Here is a 19,067-nt window from a genome sequence, read left to right as displayed (position 1 = left end):
GGCCCAGGGCTCCGGCGTCGCGATGAATCACAAGAAGCTCGTCTAAAGCTGGTTTGAGGAGCTGGCCTGCCCCAGATATTTCACATAGCTGAGGAGCAGATGAGATGTCAGCGGATCTGATCCTGTTAATATGATGTCAGCCATCTTTGCTACAGACTATTTGTTGCTTCCTGTCAATAATAGCAATGCCTTTAATGTCACATTGAAAGAAAACCAAGCTATATTATTATATCAGCTATATTAATTGAAGCCATACGTCGGTGACCTGAATAGAGTGTTTGAATATGTGAGGATACACATAGAAAAGTATGTAAACCTTAGCTTTGAGCTCTTGCACAGACAGACGGGATGTGTCTTTCATCGTGTTGTCATAGTTAGAGGAATATTTGTAGAATCTAACAGCTGAACAAAAGAATTATGACCTACGTCATCTCTCAGGTCAGGTCAACTTCAAGAGCAAGAAAACTTGCTTTTCGATTTTCTACACACCAGCAGCCGTTCCTTCTTTTGTACACCTGCCTGAGAAGAAAATGGAAAAACTGAAAAGTTCGAGGTCTGTGTGTGAAGCTAAAATACATCTGTCCATGCAGCGGGGGAAGAGTAACTCCACTCTGTTCCCTGAGTACTTTATTTTATTTTTGTTGCATTGCATACAAGCAAGCTTAATGAACGGATCATGATAATAATAACATATGAGTGTATTTTGGATTAAAGTGACATTACCCTTCCCTGCTTTGCGAATAAAACCTGCTGATTGGTAAGAATAAATAAGTTCAGACAAGCTCCTAAACACTAAAAGGAGGTGGAGCTCGGTTTTAGAGGGCTTTGGGGGGTTTTCCTCTCAATAGAACGCAACAGGAAAGGTTGTTTTTTTATTTGTCATATCTCCTGCAGCCCACCGTGACCGCAATGTGTCTCAAACACTCTGGCTCACAAAGGACGGATCGACACCGGGGATCCAGAGGAATTGGGGCATTGTGGGAAATGTCCTCCCCGTGGCTATTTCCAACACACCAGGCCATCTTTCCACATGTGTCTTCTTCTCTTAAGCTGCCCCAGAGGGAGATTTTTTCCATCTCTCTATCTCACGATGTAAGGATCATTGAGTTGCAGTGACAGAGACGGACCACCCCATCGGACAGTTACTGACCAGAGCGGCGCAGCCTTGAGCTGGCGATTCGCACCCAGATATGCTCCTGCTAACAGCTGAACGCACGCGTCATGCATAAAAGCTGCACTTTTGGTACTCCAACTTTAGTTTAAAGCTCTGAAACCTACAAAAATACTCTGATTGACACTGTCCTCACTAAAAAGGAAGTTTTTTAGTTCATCTTGTTTCAACCTGAAAATAAAAACGGCCACCAAAAGCAACTATAATGTCGCTATCACCCATTTAACACCGAGGAAACGGAGCGCAGGGAAGGTTCCAGGATTAAAGTGCAGTCCTGCCGTGATGGAGCCACGATGTTCCGGTTCTGTTCATCCGTTCTATTTCCATCATCGGCTCCGTATTAAGAGTCAAACCCAAAATTGCAATTAGCGCTTGTTTAAAATAAGACATCATCTGCATGCAATAATCTGCTGTTTTCTGTTGCCAGAAAAACAAAACAAGCAAACTTGTCTTTTGGCAAAGTGAAAGGTGTAAAGAGCCAATTTCCAACCGCTAAAAAAAAAATTTGCTTAACAACCCTCGGCAACAGCGTTTACAGGAGATCCTGTTGTTGGAACATCCCAAGTCCTGTAACTCTGTTTTGGGACTGGATCTTATCGCCGGGTCAGCCTCTGCTGTTTAACTGACATGTAACCTCTGTTGGTCCTGCTAGCATGTTCTCTCAGTGTAAAGCTCTTAGCTGGTGTCGTGCTGCTGAGTGCTGGATCGAGATGAAGATGCAGACACCGTCTTCGAAGGCATCACTCAGCGCAAACTATAAACTGAAATAATTCTGTCGTTATATTAATTTAAAAAGCCTAAAGGGGAAAAGTGGCCAGAATGAGTGTTTTTCTCTGAACAGATACCCACAGTTGTCATTTATCCAGCGGACAGACGACAGGAACAATTTTTAGTCACAGGGAAAAAAACAATCTGTATTCATGAGTGCATAAAAATATTCAATTATAACCTCGACGTGCTCCTACACCCAAATACATATTCTTACTGTTACTTTCAGGATTCAGTGTAATGTATGCATTACTTTATGTCTGTTTTCGGCTACATAATCATTTTCCAGCACGCGCGCTCTCGGATAAGTGATGGCTTATATGTATATTGAAAGAGAAGGTTGTCAGCTGATATTCCTCACTTTCCTAAGTATGAGGGTAATAACATGAGGAAAGCATATTTGCCTTTCTTGAATATATGTGAGCCAAGAGAAGAATAACAACAAACTCTGAGCCGAGTAGCACTTGGATTTTTAACCCAATCACCCAGCATGAAGGGTGATTAATATGCCCACTAACGGCTGAAGAATCTCCGGATGTAAGATCAGGTATGTGCGTAAACGGCATTGGAGGTAGGAAGTGCTCAGTTCATCCATCACTAGTGACAGCTGGGACAGGAGAAGGGAGCTTCATCATCCTTGAGAGGAGTGGGTGCTCCGCTACATCAAATCAGACTGAGATAATGAGTCATCTTTGCAAATCTATTCCTGCGAGCAGCAACCAAACAAAGCCTCACCGGTGACCTTGCAGGAAAACGACAACGTGAAGCTTTCTTTCAGCTGCCGAACCACAAATGCTTCTACCCTGAAACCCAGACTTGGCAGATAAGGCTGTCGCGTCTGGGTTCTAGTTTGAATTTGCTGTGGATTTGGGAAGGTAAAATTTTTCTGATCAGATTTTGGGGGTCGCTGGTGCAAATATAAGCTGTACATGGACTGAAGCGACACAGTTCAGTATCTAATGGAACACCTTGATCTGGCTGCTATTTCCGCTGCAGGCTGTTTAGATCAGATGGTAAATCTGCGACTGCAACTGAACAGCGTGACAGGTAACCAATAAATTAGCTGGAATCAGGCTAAATCTCTCAGCACCAAGTCAACACAGCTGTTTTCTGGTGTGAAATTTGAACAAATCTGAAAATTGCAGCGTGTCAGGCTTCAGCTGGCCTCGTTTAAAACTTAAACTTTGATCTGTAAATACAGAAATGGTGCCATTTACACAGTTTGCTCATTTTATTCACAAGTGAATAAGGAGCAGAGACAAATAAGTAGATCAGGTATTGGAAAGGCTCATGTCATCCTATTGACTGAATGACCACTGAACCTTCTGATCACAGCTGACTTCAGTCCATTGAATTAGCACACAGCCTCCTGTTACAGGCTCAGGGGCCATGTTGGAGCCTCAGTGGTGAATATTAGATTGCACGCCTCCAGATCCAATTAAAGGAAGCAACAGGACAATGTCTGCATCTCAAATGAGACCAGAAGCCATCAGGCATCCTGACTCCCTGTAGGATCCACTGATTTGATTGATACTGTGCGCCTGTGTCAGGGTGTAACACATGAGGGCAAAATGGCCTCTGCAGTCAACACAATTAGGCCATTATAACAAATAAGACAGTTGGGAGAAATTTAAATTTCAGATTTTATCCACAAAATGGACATACTGGAATACAGGGACAAACCAACCATAATATCACATGTGTGAGGGATTGAATAAGCGTACTTACGGCTTCTTCAGTGGTTTCGTCCAATCTTCCTTTAACAGAAATCTGAAAAGAAATATCAAACTCTCAGTGTTCATAAGTATTAAAATGCCTGGCTTTAAGCTCAACACTAAGAGACAAAATCATCAGACATTAAAGCCATTCAGCCCACACATTCCAGTCCCACAGCTTGATAAAATGTGATGAAATGTGTCAAGTAAGTCCATGAAGATTAAAACATCCCAGAAAATTAATTTAATGGGTCAATTCACAAATGGTAACAAAGATGTCCAGCACTAATGTGCCTGTGGCAGAACTTTAGCAGTGCTTAATCAGCAGCCTTAATAACAGTTCAGTACCAGGAAAATGATAAATCAAAGGTTGGAGCTAATAGGATGCAGAGTGCAGCCTTCTAATGTCACTGAAAAGGAATTATTTTAGACACATTTAGACTGTCCTGAACTACTTCTCCCAGTAACAGGTGACAGAAATCCCAGTGTGGGTTACAGGCAGTAAATATGGGGAGCATCAGTAATAGCCAAGAATGGGATAACCTTTGACCTTTCTTTCCATTCAAGCAAATCTGAAGATACCAGAAATGCAAACAAGCGTCAACTCTAATTTTAAGGTCATATACCATCAACAGGCCAGTTCTGATGTGAAGGGAGTCAGACAGGAGCCCGACGGCGGGAGGAGGTGTTGCCTCTTAATTTACAGAGAGGAGCCCAATATCACACCCCAGCAGGGGGGTCGTGGCCACTGCTGCAATGTGACGAGGAAACTACACCACAAACCCCAAATATGGCCTCGCTTTAATAAAAATTAAATTCACCGGATGAGATGCGGCCAAAAATACCACCAGGCAGGATTGATTCTCGTATCACCGAGCAGAAACGTACAGGTGGAGGGAGAAAGGACACAGAACTCTGCGTCCGTCGATTCCCGACGGCACAAAATCAGTAGTGGAGTCGAGCGGCTGCCTTCCAAAAGATGACGCTGCAAAAGATATAAACAGCCACTAATTAGAGCTGATATTTACCAGCAGACAGCAGGAGGGCTTTGAAAGCCAACTCTCAGCTTCCACTGCAAAGGTTTTTCATGAATGTGCAACATTCACGCGGGGTTTAAAAAAACACCTCAGCGCCTGGCCGTCAGGGTGTGTGCCGCTAAAATAGTCCCCGAGTTGGTGAGCGGTTGACACCCATCACATGAGGTGGAACGGGTCTAAAGGTAGAGATTTAGCAGGTAATCTAGTGAAACTTACAGGAAATAACCCTCCTAAACATCTGCGAGGTCTGAAAGGATCCTGATTTAATCTGTGCGTTTTCCCTTATTCCGAAAGCTCTCGTATTCAGCAGGAGCCAGCTACCATCGCTTTAATATTCCTCGCAAACGTCCATCCGGGAAGCCGGACGGAGGTGAGCTCGGACGTTATTATCATGGCAGTTTCATCGCTCTCCTGCGGGCCAGAGTCCTCCGTCTGGCCGGGCCTGTCAAATTATATCCTCTGTGGTTGCAATCAGAAAAGTTTGAGCAATATCTGAAGTTCAATTAGTGTCATTTATGATCGACCCTGAAATGGCCCCCTCCAACAGTTCAAATGCCCCCCGTTCCCATTGAATTTCACCATCTAACCATCACTGTGGTTGGAGTAACTACAGGCTCAGCACCATGATGGTATCATCCTTAATAACAACTGAGTGTCCCGCCGTTGCTTTATCTCTCCCGTAGAAAAGCCATCCAAAATTCTTCCAGCGAGACTCATATGGACCCGGAAATACAGCGCCGTGAAAAAACTGACATGATATTAAAGTCATATTGATGTTTGGATCTCAATATCTGTTCAATTAGAGGCTGAAGGGACCCATGTATGGGGAACAATGTGCAGCAGCAGGGCCACGCAGTCAAATATCCGGTCCAGAGATATTACCCCTGGGAAGCAGGAGCTGTCCTTGTTCCCCACAGGAGCCGCAGACACGACGGCCATTGTCTCCGTCCTACCAGGCAGCCTTGACGACGGCCAGTTCTGAGGCGCGCTTGATTTTTGGCTTCAAGAATTTGGCAGAAGGATGCCAGACGGGTGGGAAGGAAACGGCCAAAAGATGAATACACCTCTGCTCTGCCAAGCCAGGACGATTGTTGTTTTAGGGAGGAAACCGCTAAATTTGTGGAACATTTTAATTGGTTAGGCAACTTGCTGCCAGCGATGAACACACAATTATAAATAAGTCCTGTTCACGGAGGTGTCCTCGTCTTTTGCTCTTTCGATAACCCGTCTGGCCCACGCGGAGATTTTCAGGGTTTAACGAGTCGCACGAATGGACCAGAACTTCACATCACTTGAAATTCTGAATCTCAAGCAGCGCTGCGGGGCAAGATGGACGAATATTTCAAAGGTTAAAATTAAAGTTAGCGGAGCGACGAGGTCTCCTGGTGCTCGTGAGCAGAAGCCCGGGGGAGCCGTCTAATGAGACGAGTTCTCCTCCAAGCATTTAAAGGTTTAAACTCTGCAAACCTGCAGAAGACAGGAGATTGGACAGTGTTTGAAGGATGTTCCTGATGCTGGAAAACAGCCAATTTTATAGATTCCCCTGATAAACAAACCTCTGTCACCGAGTCTTATCATTCAATTAGCTTTTTTTTGTTCTAGGCTTAGACGCTTCCCCCCTTTTTGATGGTTTAAATCCCCATCTCAGTGGAAATGGCCCAAACAAACGGGCCTTTCCACATCACTTGTGTCTGCTGCAGCTGAGACGAATAATGAAATGTTTTGTGTCTTTTTTTTTTTCGGTCTCTGCTGTCAGTTTCTGCATGATCTGTTGCTCCAGTACGGCCACGCCCGTCAGTCAACATTTCTCTCCCTTGACATCAAAACATTTGATAACCAATCCACTACAGAAGCCTGAAAAGGGGAGAGGAAGGCTAGCGTGCTCAACCTACTAATTATGCTGCCTGCAATGCTTCTTTGTCATTGGACTAAATTGCATGGCATTTAACAATAAACTCGGGGTTTTTTTGCCAGTTTTGTTAGCCGAGCAGTGGAGGGAAAACGAAACTTTGGCGTGCGGACGTGACTCATGCGTTTCCAGCGCGGTGGGATGGGCTTTTGTTTGCGTTTGTTTAGCGGGAGATCATAAGAAATGGACTTGTCACTTATGCAGATACATTTCTGGCATAAACATAAATATGTTTGAATCAAGGCTGCTACAGCCATTATTGGCGTCGTTATCATCACACGGGCATCCGCAAATCAAATCTGCCTCCGTGAAGAATTTACATACGATTCCGTGTGCAGATGCTCTGATTGCTCGCGAGGGCCCAGATTTGCTTAGAAGCACTAAAGTGGCCGTTTTAGATGTTTTTCCGAGATAGCAACAGAAAAGTGTGTTTACCTTGGAGCTGCAGACGTCCCCTCATGAGCATTTCTAAAGCTCAGCAGAGTGGAGCGGAAAGTGAGCGGTCATCATTAAATAAATGAACTAAACCCATTACGGCCAGAGTCAACCGTGTGTGCGTGCGTCTGACTGTGGCACAACGTCCGTACAAAAGTTCAGAAACTCAATAGCACATCCTTGAAGCTAGCTCTCAAATCAGTCATCTTAATAACGCTGGGATGGTCTCCCATGGTGATGATGGTGCAGCCCTGCCTCTCCACAGCTCCCTCCTTTACTTTTAAAGCCTTTGCGGGTAGTTCTACTCCGGTCGTAGCCTATTTGTGCTCAGCAGATGCAGTGAAATTCATTATTCCTGCATTCATGATGGCACCTGAGAAACACCGCTCACTCCTGCAGGACCTGCGAGGCAGGCAGGCGCTGCATGACGTGAAGCCTCGTGTGTTTTATTGGAGGAGACAACCATGACCGTGAGCGGCACGCTGCCAGGGCTGGCTGGTCACCTCTGGTCAGGATGACCCACTTAGAGCCCAACATCCATCAAACGCCGTTAACTCTGAAATGGACCATCTTAACTCTCAGCCGGTCTCCGGATATCTCCAGCAGGGCTCAGATATAAGAGACAATCTGCCTGCGAGATGCAGCGAGCTAGACCCACTTCACTGATTATATGCTTAATGGCGTCTCGGAATCTGAACCAATCCAGAAAGTGGATCTTTGAAAGTTCTCAACCCTCCCGCTCGGTCCTCTCGTGTCACACAATCAGAGTGAATGACGGCACTCGGAGTCTGCACTCTGGATAATCATGCAATCAGATCGCATTATTTGGCTTCCGCAGGTGCAAAGCGCCTGTGGAGCATTTGGTATCAGCGCTAATTTGAGTCATATTTGGCTCATGTGCTTCAGCATTTCTTTTTTCTAATACAAATACTTGTTTGATGCCTAGTTGGATGTGGGAGCTGATGTCAGTTGCAAATGTGTTAAACCAGCTAAAACTGCTTGAAAACTTTCCTTTGCGCAGACAGACACATTGATCATGTGTCACTGCCGCCACATCATCCATGTTGTGGCATTAAAGGTCTTTTGGATTTTGGAGCTGCGGTTAAAAAAAAAGAAGAAAAAAGTCATTTTGTTTCTGCAAACAAGAAACGCTTTCTGACGTAGAGAACATGGGCATTGTGAGCGCACGCAGATGGCACATGAATATCAAGTTGAGAGGGAGAAAAAAAGACCTCGCTGAGTCTTTTTGGCCGGTGCCTTCACCGGCCCCGTTTCAACGGTTGCTTGGCAACACTCGTTGAAGCTCTCTGCCGATCCAGTCAGATAAATGGGAAGTAAACTTAGTTTTGCTCAAAGGCAATTAGACCTCTTTAAGACGAGTTGGATGACAAATGCCAACATCAGACACACCCCACTTGATTTTCACACGCATGTTGGCGTGGGTTTACAGCGCCCCCTAGAGCTGCTCCAGAGGGCGCGTGACTGCGAAGGGTCTTGACTGGTCAAAAATGATGAGTGCAAATGTGGCTACAGCACTCTAATCGACGCAGATCCTCTCTCCCTCTCCATTATTTACATCTACACTTCCAATGATAATTAGATAGTCTTCTCATTTGAAGGCTGGGGGGGGGAGTAAATGGCCAATAATCCTTTAAGGGCGTGTTCGTCCCTGTTAAATGTTGGATCACGACCACAGCTGTAGGTCGAATCCATGGATGGAGTTCTGGGTGTCCTGCAGCGAAGACGGAGGGAAAAACTCATTTGATTTCCAGATTTCTTTACTCTACGGGCTGGTTTAATGAGCCCATACGCAATTTCTACACAATATCAGTTGTTGCATGTGGATTAGCTGCTTTCTGCTTGATTTGTATATATTTTCCCACAAGATATGACAGAAATGGACAGTACATAACAATTATATAATCAATATTCTTCACCAGCAACGTTATTTTTATGTGTGTTCTCCACCTTAGAACCTTCTCAGCAACATTAAACCCTCCAGACGAGGTCGAGGGTGTTTATGTGCTGCTTGTCTGAGCATCGTCTGTGCACATTCATGTCTCATGTTTGATCCCGCAGTGAGCTGGAGAAGGTTTTGATCAATAAACCGAATGCTCCCTTCTGTGACAGAGCTTAATACTCAGAATCCATGTCTGCATTAGTATTAGCATCTCCTTTTGTGCAACTCTTTCCCTCGAATTGCTCAGCTGAACAGTTTTTTTTCACATATTTTGTGAGCAGACAGCGACGGTGCTTTCGTCATCCTGACTAATTTTTGCTCTGCCGTCAGTATGAAAACTGATAAACACGGGTCCTCTTGTACGTCAAGACATCAAGCCAGAAACACATGCGTGGAAAAACAACATCATCGAGCAGACCCATGAATTACGCTGTTTTAATTGAGTTTGTCTGATGAGAGCATGGTTTGAAAGGGACATGTAGCTGGTAGCAAAAGACAACGGAATTAAATTAACCCACTCAAAGACAGTAATCCGTCCCTAAAAATGAGTTGCTGTAACAAATGTGACAATCTGCCTTCAGAAAATGTCCCTCATGGACGTTCCAATTTGATAAAAACAAAAAAACTAAAGTCTACAAAGGGGATTAATTAAAAAATGAGCCTGCCTAAAACACTGGAGGAAAATACAGAGATTCTACTGCAAACAAAACTCATTCAAAGACACTCTTGCTAGCTTCATACAGACATTTTTCCTAATAATTGAGAGACGTTATGGTTAGTGCCCTAAAAAAATAAATAAAGCTTTTTATTAGAGAGTGACGGGCTTTATCGTAGCTAACCGGGGCGATAGCATCTTTCTAAACAGTTCGCCACATAGCCACATTCTCTGTTCTGACACGCCTTTTGTACCCTTTAATGTTCCATCAGAAATCAAAGCACCTGGCAAATCAAAAGTAACAGAATGTCTGAGAACCCCGAAAGCTCCGGAGACGTTTCAAACATCCTGGGAAAGATCGGTGTTAAACGTGAATGACCTGAGTTACGGCTTAATGAGATGAAATCAATGTCAGCGCTGTATCAATGGATGCCTTTTGATGTGTTTTGATGTATGAAAAGAGCAGTACTCTGAATCATCAAGACAAAGCTGTCACTTCAGACAGAAATCTAAACATTATAAAAAAAACAGAGTCATGGATATCTAATGGATGTCTTGGCTAAACAAAGCATCACCTCCGTGATATCTCCGGTAAAGGCAGTCAAATGGGCTGGACTGCTGTCACACTGCGTGTTCCGTGAGCTGACTTGTTTTTGTTGTAGCAGGAGAGAGTTGAGCCCTCCAGCTCATATCCATTAGCCATAATTAACAGTGCAAAAGCACATAGGCAGAGCCTTTGGAACGCAGACTGGGTCACATTAACTACTCTCCCGTCAAGCCGATTTTAAGGACAGGAGGATGAAAAGAAGACAGCAATGCTACAGTTTATGGTGCGAACAAACCCACCAGTGCTTCTTTTTCTTCTAATGCTGGTGTTTCATCGCATTCGTGATTTGCAACTTCCTAATAATAACGCAGCCAATCAAAACCTGTAAATAACCACATTAAAGTAATCAGCTGCCATTCAGCAGTGGAAAATATTGATTAGCAAAGCCTCTTGGAAGCCCAAAGTTAATTCAGTGATTCTATTCTCCTTTGAACAGAAATTGCGCAAGCACTTGCTAACAAACATGGTGATTAAATCGTTATATTATATAACAGCGAAATGAAATGTCAACCATCTGTCACGATAAAAGCTCTCAAAGACGTAGATGGGTGTTTGACCTTCAGGCTCCAGCAGAGATGCAACAGAAGTTTGTTATAAGAAACACAAACCATTTATATCATTTCAAAACCTGTATTCTAGCTAGTATAACTCCAGAACCATAATAATGACATTTAACACCAGAGTTTAATGACATTTTTGTCTTTTAAGTCCAAATTGTGTTGTTGTTTCACACTTAAATGATGAACAAATGCCTGTTTATTGCTATAACAACTTGCTAACTTATTTATTTCAATATATTATGATCATATCTTTTAAGTATCGACAGACTCTAACACATAAACAAAGAAAAACACATTGTGAATGACACAATGGGGGATCTAGATTTGTTAGATGACAAAAATGCGCTGGCTTTATTATCATGGCCGGTATATTTAGATGCTAATTTAGCAGTAGGATATTGGATTGCATCTGCTTGGGTGTCATATTGTGCATATCATCAATGTCAATCCTTTCACTTCTGGATGCTCAATTTCCCATTTTAATTAGAAGTTAATGTCCATAGGAAAAGTGAGGACTGTAATTTCCCTGTGCAACTCCACATTCATTAGGATGCACAGTAAACAAGGACTTCCATTACTAAAGCGCTCGGTCTCAGTCCAGTACGTTTGGAACTGATCTTATTTATACTGCGTTTCTCAGTATTATAAGAAGCAATTACAAATGCTCTCATGGAAAATCATATATCCATACTAATTAGTGTCTAATGAAACTGTAACTAGCCACTGATAGGAAGTCCAATTACTCTTCTGATTATAATTTCCACATGCATATTGATAACCTGAGTCAAGAGGAAAAGGGGTGATAAACTCTGTGGGCGGGGACATTCCCACACGACTGTCTTCTCATGTGGTTCTTCTGCTCCAGTTCCTGCAGAGATGTGTGTTATATAAGTGGTCTGTCGCATCATGTGATCCAGCCAGTGCTGTGACACACAGGATTTACATGTTTTAATGATCTCAAACTAAGAGAGGTGGCATTTACGAGGAAGGGGGGGGGTGCATATTTTATATGTTTTGTCTGGACGATTCACATGAAATGACTGGAAGAACAGCATTCCCCTTCAGGTCATTTATCCTGAGCGGAAAGGTCAGGGAGGTCAAACACGTCTCTGACTGACATCCAATTTTGAGTGTGAAACAGTGAAGTCCAGATCTTTGAGGGTGGTCTGGAGGCCACGCCTGGGCAGTAAAAAATGTGTCACAGCTAATGTAAAGAATTTGAAATGGAAAATTAAACATTTCGCTTGGAAATGAGCCCAAAGGTCTAGTTGACCTGACTATCTGATTATCCTCCATCTGCATCACTGCACAACCATTACCCCATCAACCTGCAAGTGCAGGGCACTCTGTCCAGATATTCTTGCTCCCGCTACAGTCAGGGAAAATCATTTTAACGCCCTTCTTGTAAAAGGCCACAGCATTCTGGGACACGTCCTGAAAGTCACCCCACCAGAGAACAAACACTACGTATTTTGGAGCGGAGTTTAGAGAGACCCGAGTGTCTTCGTGTTCCTCTCACGACTCCCGCTGCGCTCGTGTTCTCTTCCAATCATATGCAGATGTTATTTTTGGACGGATCAACTGGCCACCCGCCTCCCAGGTTATTAGCATGTGAAGATTTTGAGAAGATGTGATGAGGAGAGGGGGAAGTGAGAGTGTGAAGGAGCATTATGTGCCTGAAAGGGAATTCATATTCATCAGTTTTGCTGTGAGGGGTGTGGGGGACACCACAGAATGCACATTAGCCAGACACACACACACACACACACCCCAGAGAGGCTTTTATAATACCTGTGGCTGTGTGCACTAACAGGCAGAGGCTGCATTTTCAAAGGAGGTCAAACAGGGGTTATCCTTCCAAACACGTACCACTGAGATATAACCAACATCCTACCACTGAGCGTCCATTTCAGACTTTAGATTGTCAATAACCAACTTCCCTTAAATCCTAATGCGGCCGTTCCTTGTATGGATTGAGACATTGAGCATGTCAACCGTTTGACTCCAGACTCATTGATCAGCTGCAAAGAAATCAAGTGTCACAGAGCAGGTAATTGGCCTTAGAAAAGCTGCTTTTCAAGGTAAAAGACACTGTAGTCTCCAGATAATCTGCCAACGTTCTTTTTTTCTACACAAAAACACATAAGTCAGATGCAAAGACACCTATCGGAGGGTTTTAAAGCCGGTGGTCAACGCTTTGAGCCCGAGGGTGGTTTAAGTAGCGGCTAATGTTCGTTGCATCCTCTGCCCTGCACCCTTCAATGTTAACATAAGGCAGGAAATGTAAAGTGACAGCGCTTTAAAGGTTTTCTTCCTTCAGGCGGTCCAGCCCGCCTCGGTTGGAAATAACCAGACCTCACCCTCAGAGGCCACTGGCGAGAACAGAGGGACTGTCCTTTAAATAACAAGGTCTCGATGTACCAAAAGAGAAAATATTACTTTCTTCATTCTCTGTGAGGCTGAAAGAATCAGTGATGGATGGACGAGTCCCATCCAGGCTGGGGGGGAAAAAGGCAGATGACGAATAACCGGCGGTGGTGATCAATAGAGAGAAAATGACAGCAGTCAGACAAACAGAGCTCATACTGGGCTGGTTTTCTCACACCAGTCAAGACTGGACAGGAGGCAATGTGTCATTTCAAGTGACGGAAAAGAATAAAGTGCGACCAACTGACTAAAACTGGATATTTCAAAGCGAGGCGCCATCTTTCCAGACAAGAAAGTAGTAGAGACGGAGAGGTGATGAGACAGAGTCGAGCCTCGTGCTGCCTCTGTGCTCTCCAGATGAGCGCCCATCTGATTACCACCTATACGGGGCCCGCTGGGCACCACACAACAGCTGGCAGCAACAACCTCTTTATTACCTATAGATTTCACACAACTACGGGCCTTTGTGGGGGGGGCTGTCACACTGAGAGGAACCTCTGAAGGTGTGCCGCCATCTTGAGTCAGCACGACTACCCTCGCTCGCTGAGAGTTGTGTTTATATTTAGATTTGGCAGAGAGGAGGGGGGTAAATAGGGGAATAAAGCACATCACCTTCCCCTGTGGAAGAATTTCGCTGTGGGAGAGAGAATATTGGTGTGTCACTGTCTGACCTAGAAGTGTTCGGACCAATCAGAACAGTTGGTGGCAGTTGGGCAACACGCAGCAGCGTGGAAATAACCAGTCGCAGACGTAATTACCGAGCAGAGCAGGGAAAGATTAAAAATGATAAACGGCGGGGGGGGGGGTGCGGGATGGACGCTGTGCGGTCCTGTGCAGTAGGTGGGGCGACAGTGTTTCAGAGATATGCCCTCTAAAGGAGGAGGACACAAATATCCTGGCCTGGAAAACACGACAGGCGGGAGAAAGGGAGAGATGGAGAAGATAAAGAGAGCAGGGTGACATGGCTAATGAAAACAGGACACAATAAGAGCAGTACTCCAGAGCTAATTCATCTATTTTTCATGGTCCAGTGATAGAAAATGTAATCCCAATGCGAGCCGAGGGACTTAATGGATGCTGTATTCAGCCGAGGCTGTGTTAGAGGAAGATTTTGAGATTTCAGAGGAGGGGCCGAGCCGGAGTGTAGGTCAGCGGTGAGCGCGAATAAAACAGGAGGCAGCAGAGAAAAGTCTCTCTTTGACCTTTTACTGCTGTTTTAAGAGTCAAAAATATGAGCAGGGGGCTGCTGGATGGAGCTCCCGCCTGCAGTGAGCCGGAAACACCTCAGACTGACAGGCTGGCTCAAAGACGGCGAAAAATACAAATTACCGTAACTCACTTTCACGCACAAATCCAGCTTAATTTCCCCTTATGTGTTGCAGCAGGGGAGAAACAAATAGACCATTAAATAACATTAAACAGGTGGGGATCATTCAGATTCTTCTGTACTAAACAAGAAGCAACAACAGAAGCAACGTGCAGGTGCACCTCCAACCTTGTCCACACCTCAGGACTGTACTAGTGGGGTCCATCGTGGGGTCTGGCACACAAAAGATGATTAAATAACAGCAATAACACCGACAGCGTCAGAGAAAGACCGCCACAACGGTCTCGTTATGGTTTTAATTCAACAACTGATTTGTAAATGGCATCGAGAGTAAAAAACAATTAGCATTCTAGAGTCATCGAATCCTCAGGTTGGATTATGTAATGTTGTTTGTTGCTGGTGCGTGTCGCTCAGAAACATTAATGGACACACTTCTGTTCTTTCTATAGTGGGAAACTATTGTCAGCAATGAATGCCATTTCAGCAACAATACCGTCATTATTTGTTATTTATTAGAGAATCCATTTATAAATGTAGAACGTGAAAATACGTACGTGTGAAGGAATCAAGAGGCAGCCACCATCCTTCCCCTGCAGGAATGTCGTACCAAAAGAACAATATGCACTGGTTTAATTTAATTTGTCTTTTTCCTATGGTCACAGCAGTGGAAGTGCAACAAAAGGAGTAATTAGGCACTGCATCTAGTCCTGCACTTATGTTTGCAGTTATGAATGTGGTTATCCCAGAGTTTGTCAACAACAAGCTGCCTGATGAATATGAAATCCCATTATTATATCACGTGTCAAGGGGTCCTGTGACAGCACGGCAAACCCCAGATGCAGGTTAGAAGTGAAAACTGTCCGGGATCGGGATGAAATCCCATCATGTAAATTCTTCTGGGCGGGCCTGTCCAGAGTTTCAAGCTACAATTGAATAGGTATTACAAACCAGGACACTTAAACCGCGTTATGAATACAGAAATGCTCTGTTTAGTGCTCATTAGGATGGTGGACCAATCTCCAAACAGACTGGAAAACCAGAAGAGCCTCATCTTCACCCACCCTGACATAAATAAGGACAAAGCAAACCTGCTGAAGACTCAGATTGTGGGACAGATTTAGGTAAATGAGCTGAAAACTGAACTGCGGGTGTCTGTTCTGATGCAAATCGTAGTTAAAAAAAAAGCTGCAGATACTCCTTGATGGTGATGAAGGGCAGAGAAACAAGAAAGGAGAGTTCGGCTGTTATTTCACTGGTGCGTGGATTCGAACACTCCAATTAGGTGATAAGATGGTGTCAGGCAGACTTTTATGGAGTTGATGGGTCTGTCCTGGTCTGTGCAGCAGATGCAGTTTACATGTTAGCCATTAATTTCAGCTGGACAAACACAGCTGCTGCTCAGGCTGGAATGGTAAATACTGTCAATGGGACCCTCTCAGCTCTATATACAGGATGTTTCCTAAATGGGGAAAAGGTATTCAGTCTGATCACGAGACAGGAACCCCCAGATTTTAGACCGCAGCTGCCTCAGATGTGTTTGTCATTTCACAATCTCTAATATCCTCTCTGGAAAATATGCAGCTAATGTGGCAAAAGTCAGGCGGCACAGATAGACAAACGGTATCATGTTTCATGTCTCAATGAACAAAAAAAAGATCATTTTGATATATTAGCGTGGCAGTTAGCATCCAGCGGGGTTATGAAGTAGCAGCGCTAGCGCTTTGACTGATAATTCAGCAGTTCGAGAGACTCCAGCAGGACTGAATCTCATTTACTGGGAAGTTCTGAGCACCTTTTCAGCAATGAAACAACAAGAGAAACAACTGTGGCCAAATTCCCTGCTACAATCCACGCCTGTGTGAGCTTTACTTAATCACACCCACAGGCCACAGACTCCGGAGAGAGGACCGACGCCAACTTATCTGGAGTCAACACTTGCACGGTTTACATGCCTCGCTCCCTGTATCATCTCTGAACCACACTTTTCTTTGGATTTCTTTTTTAAAGATACAGAAAACCTGCATTTAAAAGGTTCTCTCACTGTTCAATCAAAGGTTAATCCTGCCTATTTATGTGTTCCTGCACTTTGTAAATATCATCAATCCATATTCGTTCATCCAGAAATGTGAGCCATTTGGTTTGTCATCCTATGAATCTATGCAGATTGATGAGGCCCGTGCACTGACTCTCATCAAAGCCCATTAGATGCTGATTCCCATTTTGGACATACGAGGCTTTATTAGGCATGGCTCTTTAGCTCTGGCCCGTGTTTGGACCACACTAGCTTGTTGTTCAATACAGGGCATTAGCTCAAAGTGAACGAAGGATGCTGACAGGCTGCAGACGCATGCATACGCAGGGCGAGGTGGGTCTCCTGCAGCACAGCTGGATTCCACAGTAACTCTGCTTCGCTCCCCGTCGTTTGATTAGAGCTCTTCAGAGTTACAATTGCACAAATGTTTGGTTGTTAGCTACGGCAGAAATATGGAAACACTATTGACACTGCAATTTCCTTCCTGTTCCCAGTTTAGTGGGGAGCTGCAATGCTGATATACTGTAAAAAACAAAACAACATTCTCTCAATACTCCTTTTAATAGTTACAATACTGCCACCTCTGATATTGACCTGATGCCCCGCAGTTTAAAACACTGCAGCGCCGGCCGTCGTGGACGTTCTGCATGCGTCATTAGAAGCAAATGGACCACTGGCTCTTCCTGGTTAGAGGTGGTGATCTCCTCCTACACCTGCGTGATCAGGAACACACCTCCTAACGGATATAAGCTTCTTTAAATTGACTGCAGGTGGGTTAAATTCAGCATAAATCCTGCCTCAGGTTTCAATCAGAATATTGTGACATTCACTCATAGTTAATCAAAAGCTGCTTTATTCAATTCCAAAGGGACTTCTCAACCAAGATTCTCTATTTTATGTGTAATTATATCTGTCAGTTATTTCTGGCACGCTGTAAATAAGCCGTAGGTGTTCCAGACGGTATGGAAGGAAGCTTTTTTTCTATTTAGCCTCCTCAATGTGACCTTGAAACCTAAAGAAAATCCATGGCAGAGTTGGAGTGCTTCTCTTCATGGTCGCAAAGATAACACTTGTCCACGGTGGGAGTAAACGCAGGATCGATACTGGTCCTGCACATCGATTTACGGATTATTACATCACCCAGACCCGCCCATTTCCTCGCCATGTCGGACGGCTGCAAATATCTCGAAAAACTTCAATCTAGGAGAGGAAGTACGCAGAGATAAAGTTCAGTTAAAGAGAGCAGTTCCGCCTTTGCTTGCTTTCATTGGGCTGCAAACAAACACCGTGTCAGCTCTTTCCAGCCCATCAGTCTGGGTTTATCCACCAAACTCCTGTGAGCAGATAAAAAACTAATCAAACCCGCCGCCGCCTCCTTCATCACCGGCCGCTCATGAGCACTATCTTCCATTCTTTCCTTTACCACCTTTGGCAGAGCCTCCGTTGCTCTCCCGTGGACACAGACATACCGGCGCTGACAAGCTAACAAACAAACTATTGTAGCTATTAAAGGCCGTGTTAAGATTGGATACTTTATCATTGTCATCGTTGTGGATTTTTCATAGTTACTGTACGTCTGATCTTTTCCGGTTACTTTTATACTCAAAGATGTATCCTTGGGTGTAGTGTTTATGCTTCCTGTCCAACATTCACACACCACAGTCGACTGAGAGGAAAGACACTCTCCCCCCTCTCCTGACCTGTGGTCCCACATGACTGAATCTGTCAACAATCTGACAAATTTGCTTGATTTTTTTTCTATTGCTTGACATCTTGAGTACCAAAATCTGAAAGCATTGGTCCTTGTAACAACCTCACGTCAGTGATTTAAAAGGAAAACTCTGCCTGATTTGGTTCCGTATTGATTAAATTTACCAAAGGTTACAGGTTTGGATGGATGGATGGATGGAATGTGGGTGGGTGGATGGATGGATGGATTAATGGATGGGTGGATAGACAGATAGATAGATAGATAGATAGATAGATAGATAGATAGATAGATAGATAGATAGATAGATAGATAGATAGATAGATAGATAGATAGATAGATAGATAGATAGATAGATAGATAGATAGATAGATAGATAGATAGATCTGCCCATCTGAGAGGATGAATCTGACCTCTGTTTTCCTATTCAGAAACAGGTGGGGCAGGAACACAAATGTGTTCTCCACCAGATTAAAAAGGATGACCTAATGAACGTGAACGGCACGCTTCACAGGCCAGAAACAGTGTTTTCACACTCTGATGAGGGAGCAATCCATCGCCACTGATGTGGGTTCAGGGTAAAAGAGGCAGGGCTCGGGGATACTGAAGGTTGCACAGCAGCACTGGTGCAATCCCATCACAGCCACTGGATGAATTAGACCTGAGCCAGGCATTCATATCGACGGGGCCAAAGGTGGCACACGGCAGTAAATCACTCAGTTTGCATTCATGCCTAATGAATATTTGCAGTGCAGC

The 19,067-nt window shown here is 44.2% G+C and overlaps 1 protein-coding gene across 3 annotated transcripts in view; it reads right to left on the bottom strand.

Moving 5' to 3' along the window:
• Positions 1–19,067, bottom strand: part of syt1a (synaptotagmin Ia) — an 85,720-nt gene that overhangs the window by 56,497 nt on the left and 10,156 nt on the right. For all 3 annotated transcript variants that reach the window (XM_029825600.1, XM_029825599.1, XM_029825598.1), the window contains exon 2: positions 3,668–3,709. The gene's annotated coding sequence lies outside the window, so the exon portion shown is untranslated. The remainder of the gene's footprint in view (positions 1–3,667; positions 3,710–19,067) is intronic.

This window comes from Takifugu rubripes, chromosome 18 (assembly GCF_901000725.2).
Source record: "Takifugu rubripes chromosome 18, fTakRub1.2, whole genome shotgun sequence".
Taxonomy (NCBI): Eukaryota; Metazoa; Chordata; class Actinopteri; order Tetraodontiformes; family Tetraodontidae; genus Takifugu; species Takifugu rubripes.
The sequence above is the reverse complement of the archived record's forward strand: the minus strand, read 5'-3'. Positions and strand labels throughout refer to the sequence as shown.